General features: G+C 33.6%; 1 protein-coding gene across 1 annotated transcript in view; it reads left to right on the plus strand.

Annotated features, from left to right (window-relative positions):
* Positions 1 to 899: 899 nt before the first annotated feature.
* Positions 900 to 20,005, plus strand: part of LOC124438730 — a 65,880-nt gene continuing 46,774 nt past the window's right edge. The window contains exon 1 of the mRNA XM_046988929.1: positions 900 to 921. The gene's annotated coding sequence lies outside the window, so the exon portion shown is untranslated. The remainder of the gene's footprint in view (positions 922 to 20,005) is intronic.

Genomic DNA, 20,005 nt, shown 5'->3' on the forward strand with positions numbered 1-20,005 from the left:
CTTTTTACTAATACGATGGAAATCACTCCTAAATTCAATGTTGCTGAAGTGGGCACTTGAATGAATTAATTAACTTACGATACTTATCGGGGGGGGGAGGAATGTTAAAACATTCATTATCGAGAATTGATTTGCCTTCAATTCGCAAAATTGCCCTATCTTTAACTTATTGATATATAACACTCTACACCCACTCTACATACATGCTAGTCAGATCTCTCATTTTCTTGCTCTAAACTTCCATAAATGAATTTCCTCTATTGTAATTTTGAAACTAAAGAGTGGATTAAAAAAAGCTCATAATTTTGCCTTATATAGTTAAACAGTTAACTTTGATGTTTGGCACAAAAAAATAAGTACAATAAAGAAAAGTTTGCTAATCACATGAAGAACATTGGAGAACTTAGATAAATTTTTGCATTACTACTAGAAGAGATCTAGCTTTCACGGTTCCAGCAGTTATGGGGATCTTGGAAGAAGGGAATTGTTCTATGAATAGTGGCGATTATAAAACAGCTATTGAACATTACAATAACTGTGTAGAAGTTGCAGACGAAAATAGCCTGAAAACGATAGCATATTTTGGTCTTGGTAATGCTTACACACTCTCTGATAATTGGGAGGAAGGATTGAACAGTTTTAAGCATTGCTTAAAGTTTTCGTCTAAAGTTGAAAGGGAATATTTTGAACATCAAGTATACCTTGGCCTGGGGAGTGTTCATTCTAACATTAAAAGATTGGAGGACGCCATGAAGAAAGATGAAATGGAATGTCTCTGCCATATTGCATTGGGAGGATTGAATAAGTTGCTTAAAAATTATGAGCAATCTTTGGACCATTATAGAAAAGGACTCTCTCTTATTGAATCTCAACAGCAACAACATGAACAGCATCATCGACCACAACGACAAAGAAAAGTTTGTGGTATCAACGTTGGTAAAGATTTCGTCAACCTTAACATGAAGAACTTGTCAATTGTTACTTCAGCTGGAATTGTGAAGGGAGTGTTGGCTGTTTTATGGGAACTAGCGGAGTTGTTTGATAAACTTGAATAATGGGGAGATGCAACATTTATATATGAAACATATCTGGAGATGGTCACAAAAGATGAAGATATAGAAAAACAAAAGCACGTCATGGAGCGTCTGGTGCAAATATACGATGAAGAAGAGCGTTATTACTTAAGAAATTCGATGGAAGCCAAGTTACAAGAAATCATTGAGAAAAAGAACGAAAAAGGTAGAGAGTTAACACTAATGAGAAAGCTTTTTAGTAATCTGTTCATTGATTGTTTCCGTTTTACTTAACCTTAATTTTATACTTTTATTATTTTATTAACTGCTGTCATCAGAGTGGGAATACATTGGTGAATCTGTTAAAAATAAAGAATTGTTCTTAAAATTGATCAAGTATGGACGAAATCCCAATGTCGAGGTCAAGCATGTAGACAATGTACGTGTGATAATCTCTGAGGAGTTTTGCATCGGTAGAGGAAGTGATGGAACCCGTGTTTATCTGGGACTGAAAAAGGATGGTTACGGCAGAGCAGTGAAACGAATACGTCGAGATAACTGCATCACTATTGCCCAGAAAGAAAAGGAAATCTTGAACAAATTCAACGCAAAAGAGTCGAAATATGTTGTGAAATATTACTACTTAGAAGAGGAGACTGGAACAGACTATGTCTATTTGATACTAGACATATGTGAAGAATCGTTGGAGAGTTTTGTGGAATCTTCTACATTACAAGATCTTCAAAAAGCTCTTCCCGAAATTCTCAGACAAATGTTAAAAGGATTAGCTGATCTTCACTGCGACCCATGTCCTATTCTACATCGGGATTTAAAGCCTTCCAATGTTCTCCGAGACGCACATAGTAAATTTCTGATTGCTGACTTTGGTATAAGTCGAGAATTGAAGGGTGGCCTTAAGACATATCATACTAGCTCTAAAAAGGGAACTCAGGATTGGATTGCTCCTGAATCATATTGTAAAGATGAAGATTCAGTTGATAAAGCACGTTACAAAAAAGAGTCAGATGTAATGGTAGGTGTAGAAATGTATCCTTTAGTAAATGACACATAAATTAAATTCTTGACAGTTTATTCACGCTATTCTGTTTGATCGATTTAGAACGCAGGAATGTTGGCTTATTATGTTGCAACCAAAGGGAAGCATCCTTTTGGGACTGAAGACTGTAGACTACAAAACTTGTTACATGGAAATCATGTTGGCTTGGACGAAATAAAGGATACTGCTTTCCTAGACCTTTTGTTATGGATGCTACAACTAAAACCAGAAGACAGGCCATCAGCCAACGAGGCGTTAAAACATCCTTATCTACTATCCGATGAAGAGAAGTTTAACATGCTGTGTGATATGGGAAACCAACCGGAAATGAAACAATCACAAGGTCAAAGTTTTCCAAATTCAGATGTTGTTGCGCAATTGTATGATCCCATCGAATGGATGACGCGTATCGATGATGAAATCTTGAAAGATTTAAAAACCTTTAACAAGAAAGGCAAAAGGAAAACTTTGACTGACAAGCCTACATGGGCAAGTTGTTTAAGATTCATTAGAAACGTGAATGAGCATTGGTACGATAAACCTCGAACACATCTGTTGCGTTACGTCAAGGAAGGCAACTATATAGATTATTTCTTGCAACGTTTTCCTGAACTGCCTCTTCTGGTGCACAAAATCATAAGGTCGACTGACTGGAAAACAAGAGACAATCTCAAGAAACATTTTACAGCTTAGTAATACCAACAACTTTTTATGTTAAACGAGGTAGCCAAATTAGGATTCCATGACACTATACAATGTCTTAATTTAGTTGTTATTTTCACTAAATGGTTTTTTTCGTTTGATAATATTCAATATGCATGTTTTAAGTACTCTATAAATGCTTTCCAAGATGAGAGCATTTTCTGTTTTTATGTGATTTTTGATTCTAATGTATTGTCAGAGGCTCCGGCAAGGGGGACGACTGCCAATAATATATTTCACAAACTGAGGTTTCTGTAAACGTAACTTGAAAGTTTCAGTTGAATAAAACATTTCGTTATACATTGTATGTGACATTTTGGAGGTGTTACACTTCTCCTCCCCAAAAAAATAAAATCCTGCCATCACCACTATATGTTGCGTCTAATGGAGATCTAAAAAGTTGAAACCTTTTTGCCTAAATTAATATCTTTTTTATACAAGTGTTTTCGTCTCTATCTCAAACTATTTAACCTCATATACTTGCATATATTGATTACCGTGATTTCATTCTATGTAATATTTTGTAAACATTTAAATAAACGACAATATTTTTCAATTTTGTTATTTTAATAACAGACATGTTTCGACTTCAATACAAGCCATCTTAGTCGCAGATTTAAGATAGAAATATGATACAGCTGTGACATACATGAAACCACCAGAAATTTTGCCACATGGACCTCCGAAAAAAACTCCACGTTGACAAACATTAACAAAATCTGAAAGCAAATCTAAATACACTTCGTCACGCTTCTCTAACACTGCTAACACTTCATTCACTTTCAAACTCAAACAAACCCTACACATACGTCGACACAAACCAGACATGAACAAACAAGTCCAACATTTTAATAGTATTTTCCAACTTTAATTTTCTCCCTTTCCCTAACTACGCACATCCTGTATCTTTTCCTAATTACTAATAATTTGTAAATTATTTTCTCTATTGCGTGTGAGTATCAGCAGTGGCCGCGGAGAAGAAGAGCAATTAGCCCCCCCCCCCTAGTTTTCAATATCTTTTGCTTTGTAAAGTGTAAAAATATAAAAATCCGCCCCAGGAAAATACTGTATTTCATGTCTTATGTTCTACCTTCATTTTTTAGTTGACGTTAGATTGATCAATTATAGCGCGTTCAGACTTAATGCCGGAGTACGATACCCTGGTTCTGACAAAAATCTGCAGGTTTTTCACCCTACGTAGTCCCCACTAGCTTCGTTTATTTATAATTTCATGTTTTTCTTTGTAAACAAGTTTTAAAACCATGTGCTGAATGTATGCTTTTCTGTACACGTTACTAAGGTGTCGTCGTTCACATCGGTGCCCGTGCCTGAGCACTGTACTTGGGTAATACCTCTTTTCGTGGTGTCTAGACCCAGGCATTTATACACTGGCACCATCAAAATTTTGTGTTCACATTGGTACCCGTGCCTGAACACCGTGCCAGGGCACTCAGTCTGAACACACGAAATCACGAAAGTTACTTTACAACTTCGTAAAAGCACTATTGCCAATGGACATTTAATATAAACGACAACTTTTTTGAAAATAGACATGTTTCGACATCTCATGATGCCATCTTCAGTATGAGTGAAATAATAGGTGATACAGGGTTTATATAAAAGTAATATGATACCTAAATTATAACAATAAAAAGGAAATAAGATAAATTGATGAGGAGCGTCCGAGCGTATTATAAACTAAATATTGTATTGAATTTAAAAACTTGAACATTGAGGTCAGGGTTAGTTTTGTTAATGTGGAGTGCTTCTTTGATTTTATGGGTGAATGAGGTGTCGGCAGTGTCGATGATTTTGAAACAAGAGGGTGAATAGTTGGTTTTGCATGAGTAAGATTTAAGAAGGTGTCGGTAGATACAAGAGTTTTTGTTTATTGTGGTATGTTTCCTGATTCTGGTGGATAAATGGCGCGAAGTTTCGCCAATGTATCGGGAATTACATCCCGCGCAATTGAATTCATATACCACCATAGATTTAATTGAATCAGGGATTGGGTCTTTGAATGAGAAAAGGTTTTTGATTTTGAATGATGTGAAAATAAGTCGAATGTCAATATCTTTACAGAAGCGTTTCATAATGTTTGTAAGTCTGCGTTGTGTGTGTCGTTAGTAATGTCCGATGTATGGTAGTTTGGAGTATAGAGTTGTTATTTTGGAATTTTCATTTGTGTTGGTTGTGATCGTCGTGTCAGGAGTTTCGGTGTCTAGTATGAGGTTGTTGCTTTGTCTGTTGTCGAGATATCGTTTTACGGTTCTGTTAATAGAGTGAAGTGGGAAAGAGTTTCGTAAAAGAGTGGATGTGATGTTTTTTATGTCTCGTTGAAAGCCAGTGTTCGTATTGTTAAGTTTGTATGCTCTTAAATGAAGATATGATCTTCGCACTTTGCTGGACAATTTAAGCAATCGTCTCAGGACCTGAAAAAATCAGGTGACTCAACGGGATTCGAACCCATGACCTCTGCGGTGCCGGTGCAGTGCTCTGACCAACTGAGCTATGAAGTCACACAGTGGTGAGAATGTTTTATGCAGTGCGGTGTTTGAAATTAAATGAAGATATGATCTTCGCACTTTGCTGGACAATTTAAGCAATCGTCTCAGGACCTGAAAAAATCAGGTGACGATATTGTTATGCTCTGTCGATTAGTGTGCGTATAAGTCCGGTTTTGTATGAAATTGGTGTGAAATTAAAATAGTTCGTCAGAAGTCCTGTGTTTGCTGGTTTGTGGTATGTAGATGTTGTACAGCTGTCGTGAGATTTTGTTAGTAAAATGTCAAGAAATGGCAGTTGATCTTGTTGTTCAGTTTCAAATGAAAACCTAATGTCTGCGTGCTGTGTGTCAATGTAATTATAAAACTTCATGGCCTCAGTCTCGTTAGTAAAACACAAAAAATATCGTCAACGTATCTGCGGTAAAATAGTGGTTTAGTGTCGTTGTAGTTGTTTAGCCAGTTTCGTTCATGTGAGCCCATGAAAATGTTAGCAAGTATGGGTGCTAAGGGAGAGCCCATCGCAACACCGTCCGTCTGGTCATAAAATTTTCCATTAAATAAAAAATGCGTCTGTGCTGTTGCTATTGAAAACAGTTGTGTGAGGTCTGTCCTGTTTATACTGAACCTGGGGTTGTGAGTGAATATTAAGTCGATTGCTTGGTTGATGGTTTCAGTAAGTGGTATGTTAGTAAATAGGCTTTAAACGTCGTAGGAGATAAAGAATTTGTGAGAAGAAGTTGATGAGTTGAAAGATGAGAAGTCGTCGAGGAAAGTAAAACTAACCCTGACCTCAATGTTCAAGTTTTTAAATTCAATACAATATTTAGTTTTTAATACGCTCGGACGCTCCTCATTAATTTATCTTATTTCCTTTTTATTGTTGTAATTTCTGTATCATATTACTTTTATATAAACCTTGTATCACCTATTATTTCACTCATACTGAAGATGGCATCATGAGATGTCGAAACATGTCTATTTTCAAAGAAGTTGTCGTTTATATTAAATGTCTACTTTAAAACTATAGTACTTAACCTTCACTTAGTTTATATTTCTGTTGATAACGTAAATGTTTTACATTTTTTCTCATCTTAAACTTTATCGTTTCGTTTAGGTGACGTAGGTAATTCTATTTTCCCGATGACGTGTATTTAACGAGGACCATGTTGTGAAATGTAAGTCTAACCTAGAGTTTCATGAAAACAAAAAAACAGAAAAGCAAAAGAGTTTACAGCCAATAAACACACTGGTGAGAAGGTGTACTATGTTGGTCAACATGGTTATGATGTGTTTAATGTTCAAAACCAACAACTGTTCTTACTGTGAAAACTTTTGATCTACTAAGAAAGTGAAACTATTACAGGTCAGTCCTTGTACATCAAACTTTGAACATTAAACAAGACTTTGTTGAATGCTTATTTTTATGTGAAAATCTTCCACCGTTCGGCGTACATGTTGTTTTTTCCTTAACGAATGAAATATGCAATGATTTCATCGTCTATTAACAATAACTATTATCGTAAATAATCTAGTTTCGTAGTTTTCTACTGCGTATGTATGAAATGACTTTTCATTTTTCTTGCCGGTGTCCGAAGCCTAATCTGTGAGTCTGCAAATCTAAACCTTTAATTCAAATAACGAAAACTTTTACTAAAAATTTATCAAAAAATGCTTCGTTTCGAATCGGCAAATTTCGTGTTTCTATCCACTTTTCTATAACATCGATGAATGTACAATATTGCAAAGAATAGGGCTACTTTCACATTTTGAAGACTGGAAAAAGGATATCTTTTCTAAGTCAATATTTACTTGTTGAACTGAGTCTCGAGAATGACTGCACGGAATAATAAAAGGAGAATATAAGTTCTGTTTCCGCTTGCCATTGCTATTGGTTTATCTGTTTTTCAAACTTTAAAGGTCGTTTATTAGAGAGAATTATTTTAAGATATTTTTTCGAGAGGTAAGTTGTTAACACAGTTTTGTTTAAGATTCTGTAGAAAATAATGAAAACTGCAGTCTATATTACACCGGCTGAAAATGGTGGTCACATCCCAGATGTTTGGCAATTGCTACCAACTCTATAATCACCGTTATCGTAACTGCGTAAAAACACTATTGATAAAGCGCATTTATTAAATACGACAAGTTTTTTAAAATAAACATATTTCAACATCTCATGATACCATCTTCAGTATGTACTCTATCTTATATACTTAAGATGGCATCATGAGATAATGAAACATGTTTATTTTAAAGAAAATTGTCGTATTATTTACCGTTATCACTTTGCTTGATTTCCTTTATCTACAAACATTTTCAATGTTTCAATTCAAGCTTTGTCTTCTTAAGTTCGATGCGAAGGATGGAAAAGAGTCTGCTTAAAGAGGCATATACAGTAAAACTTTTACTAAAATTATGAGAGAAAATACTTTGGATGAAGTTGATAGTGGTGCAAACGAGGGTGAAGTTGAATATAATGTAAAAACAGACAAAGTTCATATTTTAGGTTTAAAAAATCATGCGTCTGTTGAAGAGAGTAATGTTGGCAATAGAAACAGGTTACAAATGTCTCATGAAACCCTTCAAAATGCTGGTGTATCAGCGAATGAAACTCGTGAAGCTGAAGGGAGTCGTTTAGATGACGTGATTCGTGTTTCCCACGAGAATCGTGGATCTAACGTGGGACGAGATGCTAATGAGGATCGTGTTGTTGAAGAATGGAAGTCTTCTTCAGAGTTTCATGAAAACAGAAAAAAAGGAAAGTTGTAATTTCAATGTAGATGATAAATATGGAGAATATGTGAAGCTAAAAGCCAATGCTCCACTACGTACAGAGAGGTTACAGCCAATCAACTTCTCTTCCAAGGAGACAGCCACAATGACGTCACGTAGTATGGCGTCACATGACAACATTTCAAGAAAAATGATGCCCAGTGATTCGGTGAGAAATTATGCCAACATGGGTTACAGTCACTATGGCAATGATGTGTCTAGTGTTGATATGAATTCAACTGCACACGTAATTCTCCTCTGTTATTTATTCACCTCCAATGGCTTACTATGCTTAATTTTATCAAAACACACACGTTGTCTTTCAGGGATGTGTTACTATCGCTAATTGGAGGGGCTCTTATTCATATATGCATGTTATAAATCCGTAGATAACAATACATTTCAAAAGATATTAATTCAGCATATCATGAATATATGAATAAGAGCCCTCCATCTAGCGATAGCAATACATCCCTGTTGTATTTTCCTTTGGTTTTTAAAGTTTCTAAAATTACCATCGCTCTTTGTAGACAAAGGAGATCATTGCCAAAAAACCACTCAAGACTGAACTACAAAAAATCTTTTAAATCTTTAACGACTCGCAGACGAAAACCTTTACCATCTGCCTGGACAATAAACCTTCGAAATTCGCCGTCAATACATGAAAATTATGAAGATGTTCACTCTTATTACTTACCATCTAGAAGAAAAAAAAATATCAAGGTTCGACCTGTACACGAGATTACATGAATCACGAAATGAAAGTTTGTGAAGCTAAAAGTAATGGTTCTGGTAATAGTAAAAGATACATTGTTGAAAACTGTCCAAAACTATCCCATGCTAAAAATGCTAAAACCTCGACTTATTACAAAACTTCTGGTCGATTGCAACTCAGCTCACATTCAGATGCGTCAGAAGTAGATTATAAATCATCGCCTGTCCTTCAAGACCAAATTAATGATCAAAATTCTCCAACAATTTATTCCGACAAAAAGTGTGAAGAGAAATCACATGACCCAGAAATCATGTCCATTGTCAGTGGCAGTGAGTTTTCTGAATTCTTACCCATTCCTCCACGGCCGAGCGAAGGCCAATCAGATATCTCTACCGATGGATATTCCCGTGGTAGTTATAAATCATTTAAAAACAAACTTGAAAGAAACGTTAAAGAAAACAGGGAGGTTGTTGTTGAAAAAGGAAGTCAATCAGATCAAGAAAAACATAATGAAGAAACTTTAGAGGTGTTTATATGTAAAGTAAGTAAATGTATTTGATGTTTTATTTGTTTGTCCTTGCACTGCTATGGGTCTATTCTATTTACTTAACTTAAGTTTCAAAAATCTTTCACATCATTGCTTTAGATTGTCTTCTATGATACAATCATTCTACCCCCTCCCCCCATGGAGAGCATATAGCCCTTTTTTCAAAAAATGTACTTCCAACTGTTATTTTGAAATTTCTACATTGTTAAAATAATCTTTATATGACGACATTGCAAACAAGACGTTATTATTGATGTTTCTTACCTGACGGAAAACGTTATAGACATACACTTGTTGAAATAACTATTGGAAAGTGTGATCGGAGATCAGTAATTTATCAGTAAGTTTACCAGACTTTGTTATATTGTATTCTTTACATGATTAAAGGCTGATATTCTTTAAAAATACTTGAGTTTGTGATTTCTTTTAGGGTGTATATATTAACAACGTTAAGAAAATTATAGTGCGTCAGACGTTAATTTTCATTGCCGAAAGTTTGTGTATGTAGCTTATTTATGTCTCCCTGTACAAATACTCCGATTTAGTGTAGACGTAAAGATTTTCTACCCATCACGCAAAAAACATAAAGTTTGTAGGCAGTAACTATACAGACTTAAACAATTCTATAGCATTAGAGTGTTTTTTTTGCTGCGTTTTTAATCACAACTAAACTTTCATACATACAGAATCTCGACAGTGTTATATATTTAACGTTTTCACGATGCTTTATTAGCGTGTATACTTTCTCTTCTTCATGACAATTTTATGAACTACATGACAATTTTATGAAATAAAAGTTACCGGTTCATTAAATGCACCAAGCTAAGCAAAACAAGAATGATGAGAATTTTAAAATTACTTGTTCTTTCGCAGTCGGATATAAATGCAATATGAATACGATATGAATAATATATGTTTTTATTAATTATCTTTTCTTTTATGGCAAAGAAATGTATTGCAACGCCGTTTTCAACAGATTTTACACTGTCTTAAAGCTTTTGTTTGAGCTAAATTGATTTAATCTTTATCTTTAACATCTAGCTACGTTCTTCAAAAAGTATCATTTTCCTATCCAAATAAAAACAAGTTTCTTTTACTGCTGGGATAATGACGTTATTGAAAATTATATTTATCATTCAAATGCTCATGACGTTTTTAAATTGTCGTTAAGTTTCGATTGTTTTTCAAAAAGTTGGCAAGTCTTTGAACAAGCATTGTTTGTTGAAAATGTTGTTAAGTGTGTGTTGTTTTTATACACTTACATGAAAATTTTGCTGTCTAAAGTTGGCAATTTTTTGAACTAGCATGGTTTATAAAAAAAACAAAGATTGACATCAGTGGCATAGCTAGACTAAAACAACTAGTCGTGCTATTGCGTTTGTAAACATGAATTACTAAAATGATTGGTGTTAACATAAGTTGGTGGTGCCATTATGGTTGATGCACTCCTAGAAATTTTAATTCTAATTTTCACATTTGAATTCTCAAAATCATTTTTTCATTTCAAATCAAATCAAATCAAGTCAAATCATTAATTTCGGATCATTTCGAATCATTAATTTATTTCAACTAAATATTTTTTTTGAAATAGCTGTTTCGCCCAGCGGTAGGGCTCATCGGCATACCTAGAAATTACAAATTCCATTTAGATCATAGATCAATAACAAATGGTTAACTTGTGAATCTGGCATCGACAGCCTTGTAAAAAGCTGAATGAGAAATCTGGTTTTCAGGCGCCAGAAACTCGCCTTTCACACCTTTGCATAAAAACAAAAAAGTTCGGTTAGACAAGGGAGACTTTTTGAAACATTTCATGGAGATACAATTTCTCAATTTTGCATCTCATTCCAGTCGTTTCTAACCCTCAAGGAATATATAACTTGGTCATGCCGGCCTGAGTGATCACGACTAAAAACGGGCGAAAGACGTTGCTTGTGCTTTTAAGGCATTGATTAAGGCAGGCATCGTGCTAAAACATAAGTATAGTGTGTGCAACATGACGTATTGCAAAATGCAAAGGACGCATGGAAATAGATTTTGTTTTCGATTACATTCGTTAAGATTTTAACAAATATTGACATTTTGACATTAAGAAAACATTAGTTAGAAGAATGATTGGTCGTGTTGAGTACGACCTGCACGACCTTTAGCTACGCCACTGATAGCCAAGTATCCACGCAATAAAATTGAAAAGAAGCAAAGTGCACGAGTGGGGGCAACAAAAATCGTTTACTAAGCCACTTTTCAATGCACAGAATACGGACTAATACTTCCTACTGTTATTTTGAAATTTCTACATTGTTAAAATAATCGTTTTTATGACGACATTGCAAACAAGGCGTTATTATTGATAATTCTTACCTGACGGCAAACCTTATAGAAATGCACTTGTTGAAATATCTATTAGAGACTGTGATCGGAGATCAGTGGTTTATCTGTAAGTTTACCAGACTTTGTTATATTGTATTCTTTACATAACTAAAGGCTGATATTCTTTAAAAATAATTGAATTTGTGATTTCTTTTAGGGTTTATATAGTAACAACGTTAAGAAAATTATATTGCGTCAGACGTTAATTTTCATTGCCGAAAGTTGTGTATGTAACTTAGTTATATCTCTCTGTACAAATACTCCGATTTAGTTTAGAAGTAAAGATTTTCTACCCATCAATCAAAAAACATAGAGTTAGTAGGCAGTAACTATACAGACTTAACCAATTCTATAGCATTAGAGTGTTTTTTTTCTGCTGCGTTTTTAATCACAACTAAAATTTCATACATACAGAATCTCGACAGTGTTATATTTAACGTTTTCACGATGCTTTAGCTTTGTTGGCGTGCATACTTTCTCTTCTTCGTGATAATTTTATGAACTGCGTTGGCGGAAGTGGACACGCAAGCTAACTGTATTATGAGAAATATAATTCTTGAGAAAACTGTTCTTGGTGTTGTCTAAATTAATTTTGTCATTTTTGATATGTATATAAAGTATTTTGCATTGATGCTTTAAATATTGTCATTCGTGAACATTTTCATGAAATGATTTAACAAGAAACGATTGCTTGTCTTCGATTAGCTCATCGTACAACTGAAAATGTCGGAAATGTCTTGTCCTATGTCAGATACTTCTGTATATCAAACATTATCTGGATTTTCCAGCATTCGACTAAAATTAGTCCCTTCAAGTTTGCATTCCATTACTTTTATTCGGGGGGGGCAGCGCATAGTTTCAGTCTACTCTATGTTTTAAAGAATAGCTATATTCCTGTAGTCTTTGTGAACGTTAAGTAAATTACAAATATTACAAATATTGAGGATTATCGATGATTGACTTCATATATACGTTAATGTTTGAAAAACGAAAGAAATAAAAGTTACCGGTTCATTAAATGCACCATGCTAAGCAAAACAAGAATGATGAGAATTTTAAAATCACTTGTTCTCTCGCAGTCGGATATGAATGCCATATGAATACGATATGAAAAATATAAGTTTTTATTAATTATCTTTTCTTTTATGGCAAAGAAATGTATTGCGACGCCGCTTTTAACAGATTTTACACTGTCTTAAAGCTTTTGTTTGAGTTAAATTGATTTAATCTTTATCTTTAACATCTAGCTACGTTCTTCAAAAAGTATCATTTTCCTCTCCAAGTAAAAACACGTTTCTTTTACTGCTGGGATAATGACGATATTGAAAATTATATTTATCGTTCAAATGATCATGACGTTTTTAAATTGTCGTTAGGTTTCGATTGTTTTTCAAAAAGTTGGCAAGTCTTTGAACAAGCATTGTTTGTTGAAAATGTTGTTAAGTGTGTGTTGTTTTTATACACTTACATGAAAATTGTGCTGTCTAAAGTTGGCAATTTTTAAACTAACGTGGTTTATTAAAAAAAACAAAGATTGACATCAGTGGCATTGCTAGACTAAAACAACTAGTCGTGCTATTGCGATTGTAAACATGAATTACTAAAATGATTGGTGTTAACATAAGTCGATGGTGCCATTATGGTTGATGCACTCCTAGAAATTTTAATTTTAATTTTCACATTTGAATTCTCAAAGTCATTGTTTCATTTTAAATCGAATTAAATCAAATCATTAATTTATTTAAAATAAATAAGTTTTTTGAAATAGTTGTTTCGCCAATGTCAGGGCTCACCAGCATGCCTAGGAATTACAAATGCCATTTACATCATAGATCAATGACAAATGGTTAACTTGTGAATCCGGCATGGACAGTCTTGTAAAAAGCTGAATGAGAAATCTGGTTTTCAGGCGCCAGAAACTCGCCTTTCACACCTTTGCATAAAAACAAAAAAGTTCGGTTAGACAAGGGAGACTTTTTGAAACATTTCATGGAGATACAATTTCTCAATTTTGCATCTCATTCCAGTCGTTTCTAACCCTCAAGGAATATATAACTTGGTCATGCCGGCCTGAGTGATCATGACTAAAAACGGGCGAAAGACGTTGCTTGTGCTTTTAAGGCATTGGTTAAGGCAGGCATCGTGCTAAAACATAAGTATAGTGTTTGCAACATGACGTATTGCAAAATGCAAAGGACGCATAGAAATAGATTTTGTTTTCGATTACATTCGTTAAGATTTTAACAAATATTGACATTTTGAAATTAAGAAAACATTAGTTAGAAGAATGATTGGTCGTGTTGAGTACGACCTGCACGACCTTTAGCTACGCCACTGATAGCCAAGTATCCACGCAACAAAAGTGAAAAGAAGCAAAGTGCACGAGTGGGGGCAACAAAAATCGTTTACTAAGCCATTTTTTAATGCACAGAATACGGACAATACTTCCTACTGTTATTTTGAAATTTCTACATTGTTAAAATAATCGTTTTTATGACGACATTGCAAACAAGGCGTTATTATTGATAATTCTTACCTGACGGCAAACGTTATAGAAATGCACTTGTTGAAATATCTATTAGAGACTGTGATCGGAGATCAGTGGTTTATCTGTAAGTTTACCAGACTTTGTTGTATTGTATTCTTTACATAATTAAAGGCTGATATTCTTTAAAAATAATTGAGTTTGTGATTCCTTTTAGGGTTTATATAGTAACAACGTTAAGAAAGTTATATTGCGTCAGACGTTAATTTTCATTGCCGAAAGTTGTGTATGTAACTTATTTATATCTCCCTGTACAAATACTCCGATTTAGTTTAGAAGTAAAGATTTTCTGTCCATCAAGCAAAAAACATAAAGTTTGTAGGCAGTAACTATACAGACTTAAACAATTCTATGGCATTAGAGTGTTTTTTTTCTGCTGCGTTTTTAATCAAAACTAAACTTTCATACATACAAAATCTCGACAGTGTTATATTTAACGTTTTCACGAAGCTTTAGCTTTGTTAGCGTGTATACTTTCTCTTCTTCATGACAATTTTATGAACTACGTTGGCGGAAGTGGACACGCAAGCAAATTGTATTATGAGAAATATAATTCTTGAGAAAACTGTTCTTGGTGTTGTCTAAATTAATTTTGTCATTTTGATATGTATATAAACCATTTTGCATTGATGCTTTAAATATTGTCATTCATGAACATTTTCATGAAATGATTTAACAAGAAACGATTGCTTGTCTTCGATTAGCTCATCGTACAACTGAAAATGTCGGAAATGTCTTGTCCTATGTCAGATACTTCTGTATATCAAACATTATCTGGATTTTCCAGCATTCGATTAAAATTAGTCCCTTCAAGTTTGCATTCCATTAATTTTATTCGTGGGGGGCAGCGCATAGTTTCAGTCTACTCTATGTTTTAAAGAATAGCTATATTCCTGTAGTCTTTGTGAACGTTAAGTAAATTACAAATATTACAAATATTGAGGATTATCGATGATTGACTTCATATATACGTTAATGTTTGAAAAACGAAAGAAATAAAAGTTACCGGTTCATTAAATGCACCATGCTAAGCAAAACAAGAATGATGAGAATTTTAAAATCACTTGTTCTCTCGCAGTCGGATATAAATGCAAAATGAATACGATATGAAAAATATAAGTTTTTATTAATTATCTTTTGTTTTATGGCAAAGAAATGTATTGCAACGCCGCTTTTAACAGATTTTACACTGTCTTAAAGCTTTTGTTTGAGCTAAATTGATTTAATCTTTATCTTTAACATCTAGCTACGTTCTTCAAAAAGTATCATTTTCCTCTCCAAGTAAAAACACGTTTCTTTTACTGCTGGGATAATGACGATATTGAAAATTATATTTATCGTTCAAATGATCATGACGTTTTTAAATTGTCGTTAAGTTTCGATTGTTTTTCAAAAAGTTGGCAAGTCTTTGAACAAGCATTGTTTGTTGAAAATGTTGTTAAGTGTGTGTTGTTTTTATACACTTACATGAAAATTGTGCTGTCTAAAGTTGGCAATTTTTAAACTAACGTGGTTTATTAAAAAAAACAAAGATTGACATCAGTGGCATTGCTAGATTAAAACAACTAGTCGTGCTATTGCGATTGTAAACATGAATTACTAAAATGATTGGTGTTAACATAAGTCGATGGTGCCATTATGGTTGATGCACTCCTAGAAATTTTAATTTTAATTTTCACATTTGAATTCTCAAAGTCATTGTTTCATTTCAAATCAAATTAAATCAAATCATTAATTTATTTAAAATAAATAAGTTTTTTGAAATAGTTGTTTCGCCAATGTCAGGGCTCACCAGCATGCCTAGGAATTACAAATGCCATTTACATCATAGATCAATGACAAATGGTTAACTTGTGAATCCGGCATGGACAGTCTTGTAAAAAGCTGAATGAGAAATCTGGTTTTCAGGCGCCAGAAACTCGCCTTTCACAACTTTGCATAAAAACAAAAAAGTTCGGTTAGACAAGGGACACTTTTTGTAACATTTCATGGAGATACAATTGCTCAATTTTGCATATCATTCTAGTCGTTTCTAACCCTTAAGGAATATATAATTTGGTCGTGCCGGCCTGAGTGAGCACGACTAAAAACGGGTGAAGACGTTGCTTGTGCTTTTAGGGCATTGATTAAGGCAGGCATCGGGCTGAAACACATGTATAGTGTGTGCAATGTGACGTATTGGAAAATGTAAAGGACGCATAGAAATAGATTTTGTTTTCGCTTACATTCGTTGCGATTGTAAACAAATATTGAAGATTCAGTGCATTAAAAAAACCTTAGTTTGAAAAATGTTTGCTGAGTACGACCTGCACGACTTTTAGCTACGCCACTGATTGCCAAGTATTCACGCAATAAAATTGAAAAGAAGCAAGGTGCACGAGTGGGGGCAACAAAAATCGTTTTCTAAGCCACTTTTTATTGCCCAGAATACGGACTAGTACTTCCTAACAGTGCTGTAGAATTAAATTTATCAGATGGGGGGCTCTCTTGAGAAAGCTGAAGCCATGAAATTATGAAAAATTATCCATTTCAAAGGTAGAAGGGGCTCCTTCCCAAGGGCGCCCCCAATTCTATAGCATTGCTTCCTACTGTTATTTTGAAATTTTTGCATTTGTTAAAATAATCTTTTAAAGAAAATTGAAATTGAATGATTTATTAACAAGCTATTTTAGACTAATAAAATAGTTAACTTTATATGGTGAATTTACTATCTATGTAATAATTTTCTATTTATTTTTCATACATTTGAAGGACATTTAAATGCACAAATTATTCATTCTCCCCCCTCCCTCCATGGAGAACATAAAGCATTTTTCAAAAAAATGTACTTCCTACTTTTATTTTGAAATTTCTACATTGTTAAAATAATCTTTTTTATGACGACATTGCAAACAAGGCGTTATTATTGATGTTTCTAACCTGACGGCAAACGTTATAGAAATACACTTTTTGAAATACCTATTGAAGACTGTGATCGGAGATCAGTGGTTTATCTGTAAGTTTACCAGACTTTGTTATATTGTATTCTTTACATAATTAAAGGCTGATATTCTTTAAAAATACTTGAGTTTGTGATTTCTTTTAGGGTGTATATATTAACAACAATTAGAAAACTATATTGCGTCAGACGTTAATTTTCATTGCCGAAAGTTTGTGTATGTAACTTATTTATATCTCCCTTTACAAATACTCCGATTTAGTTTAGAAGTAAAGATTTTCTACCCATCACGCAAAAAACATAAAGTTTGTAGGCAGTAACTATACAGACTAAAACAATTCTATAGAATTAGAGTGTTTTTTTTGCTGCGTTTTTAATCACAACTAAACTTTCACACATACAAAATTTCGACAGTGTTATATTTAACGTTTTCACGATGCTTTAGCTTTGTTAGCGTGTATACTTTCTCTTCTTCATGACAATTTTATGAACTACGTTGGCGGAAGTAGACACGCAAGCAAATTGTATTATGAGAAATATAATTCTTGAGAAAACTGTTCTTGGTGTTGTCTAAATTAATTTTTTCATTTATGATATGTATATAAACCATTTTGCATTGATACTTTAAATATTGTCATTCGTGAACATTTTCATGAAATGATTTAAAAAGAAACGATTGCTTGTCTTCAATTAGCTCATCATTATCTGGATTTTGCAGCGTTTGAATTAAATTAGTCCCTTCAAGTTTGCATTCCATTACCTATATGCGGAAGGGTGGGCGCTAGTGGAGGCGCATAGTTTCAGTCTACTCTATGTTTTAAAGAGTAGCAATATTCCTATAGTCTTTGTGAACGTTAAGTAAATTACAACTATTACAATTGTTGAGGATTATCGATGATCGACTTCATATATACGTTAATGTTTGAAAAACGAAAGAAGTAAAAGTTACCGGTTCATTAAATGCACCATGCTAAGCTAAACAAGAATGATGAGAATGTTAAAATGACTTGTTCTCTCGCAGTCGGATAAGAATGCAATATGAATACGATATGAATAATATATGTTTTTATTAATTATCTTTTCTTTTATAACAAAGAAATGTATTGCAACGCCGCTTTCAACAGATTTTACACTGTCTTAAAGCTTTTGTTAGAGCTAAATTGATTTAATCTTTATCTTTAACATCTAGCTACGTTCTTCAAAAAGTATCATTTTCCTATCCAAATAAAAACAAGTTTCTTTTACTGCTGGGATAATGACGTTATTGAAAATCATGTTTATTGTTCAAATGAACATGATGTTTTTAAATTGTTGTTAAGTTTCGATTGTTTTCATAAAGTTGGTAAGTTTTTGAACAAGCATGGTTTGTTGAAAATGTTGTTAAGTGTGTGTTGTTTTTATACACTTACAGGAAAATTTTGCTGTCTACAGTTGGCAATTTTTAAACTAACGTGGTTTATTAAAAAAAACAAAGATTGACATCAGTGGCATTGCTAGACTAAAACAACTAGTCGTGCTATTGCGATTGTAAACATGAATTACTAAAATGATTGGTGTTAACATAAGTCGATGGTGCCATTATGGTTGATGCACTCCTAGAAATTTTAATTTTAATTTTCACATTTGAATTCTCAAAGTCATTGTTTCATTTCAAATCGAATTAAATCAAATCATTAATTTATTTAAAATAAATAAGTTTTTTGAAATAGTTGTTTCGCCAATGTCAGGGCTCACCAGCATGCCTAGGAATTACAAATGCCATTTACATCATAGATCAATGACAAATGGTTAACTTGTGAATCCGGCATGGACAGCCTTGTAAAACGCTGAATAAGCAACCCGATTTTCAGGCGCCAGAAACTCGCCTTTCACACCTTTGCATGAAAACAAAGGAGTTCGGTTTAGAAAGAGGGAAACTTTTTGTAACATTTCATGGAGATACAATTGCTCAATTGTGCATCTCATTCCAGTCGTTTCTAACCCTTTAGGAATATATAATTTGGTCGTGCCGGTCTGAGTGAGCACGACTAAAAACAGGCGAAAGACGTTGCTTGTGCTTTTAGGGCATTGATTAAGGCAGACATCGGGTTAAAACACAAGAATAGTGTGTGCAATATAATGTATGTGATGAATAACCTACTGTTTTTTGTGTTTCCTCTATTGTACTTGCTTATGTCTCACACCAAAGGCATTTTCGAAAGCATTCGCGTGTAAAATTTAAACTAAGCCATTTCGAAACTCCTCCAATCTACGCCACCAAGGGTCGCCAGGTCACTATATCTTGCTGTGATCTTGTCAAATTGAGAAAATTTATGTAGGTACGAGGACTTGCAAAACAAATCATTCTTGTTGTTTTGATCCTTGTAGTCAGACGGTAGTAAAAACGGTGAAGAAGTCAATAGTGTTGAATTACTTGAAGACCGGAGAATTTTTTGTAAGTTTTGCAGACTTAGTTGTATTGTACTCTTATCAATAGTCAATATTAAAAACCGAAACGCTTTAAAACGTAAGGTTGAATTTTGCGGATTTTTTCATTCATTAGAAAATTCATTGTGTCAGAAGTTAAATTTGATCACATAAAGCCTGTCTTTCTTCTTTATTTATACGTCTATTTTCCGAGTACAAATCTTCAGATTATATTTTTAACAGAATAATTCTTTGCAACTCACCGGAATCAAAGTAAAAATTATTTAGGCAATAACAATTCAAACTAAAACCATTTCATAATAATTGGTGTATTTTTTGTACAGTTTTTATTCTCTAGTCAAGATGCAGATTTTCGACTTCCAAAAAACAAGGCAATAACATAGGCTTTTACTTTGTTCACGTGTATTCATGA

The sequence above is a fragment of the Xenia sp. Carnegie-2017 genome, unplaced genomic scaffold (assembly GCF_021976095.1).
Source record: "Xenia sp. Carnegie-2017 unplaced genomic scaffold, XeniaSp_v1 HiC_scaffold_19, whole genome shotgun sequence".
NCBI lineage: Eukaryota > Metazoa > Cnidaria > Anthozoa > Malacalcyonacea > Xeniidae > Xenia > Xenia sp. Carnegie-2017.